The 513-nt window shown below is 33.5% G+C and overlaps 1 protein-coding gene across 1 annotated transcript in view; it reads right to left on the bottom strand.

Annotated features, from left to right (window-relative positions):
* The window catches only part of LOC119588170, a gene marked incomplete at its 5' end in the record, with an annotated part of 23,637 nt that overhangs the window by 3,597 nt on the left and 19,527 nt on the right, over positions 1-513 (bottom strand).

Genomic DNA, 513 nt, shown 5'->3' with positions numbered 1-513 from the left:
ATTGCTCTTGCTCCTTTTTCTTTCCCTGCAATATGACTTGTATTCTAAATGTGAGTACACATATGGGCCCTTTTATTTCTCTTCTCTTTAATATTCTCTGTCATAAGCCTGGGAAAAAATATATGACATATTTTTGTCTTAAGATGTAACCTGGCCTCTAAGCCCTTCTTGGAAAAATGTCTTACAATGCTGCGAGCCATGGAAGGGTTAACAGTATTACAAAAAATAAATTCTCATAATTTCAAGGAAAGGGGAAATCTGGTGAGACCTCACACGCCTTCCTGGCTGAGGACCTATATGTAAAGAATTCACTAAACAAAGCTACAGTGGACAGTACATGTTCCTGGCAGGTTAAGGTTTCATACAGTTAATATAATCAATGGATATCTAAATTTAAAAATAATAAGATATATATATTAAATACTCAAACAATGGATTACTGGTAAAGTTTCATTTTCATACAGAGATAGACTGATGAAGTCCTCTTTCTTTTGACAATTTTTCAAAATTGAA

Source organism: Penaeus monodon, chromosome 23 (genome assembly GCF_015228065.2).
Source record: "Penaeus monodon isolate SGIC_2016 chromosome 23, NSTDA_Pmon_1, whole genome shotgun sequence".
In the NCBI taxonomy this organism is placed as follows: Eukaryota; Metazoa; Arthropoda; class Malacostraca; order Decapoda; family Penaeidae; genus Penaeus; species Penaeus monodon.
Note: the sequence above shows the minus strand (reverse complement) of the source record. Positions and strands in the feature narration are given on the sequence as shown.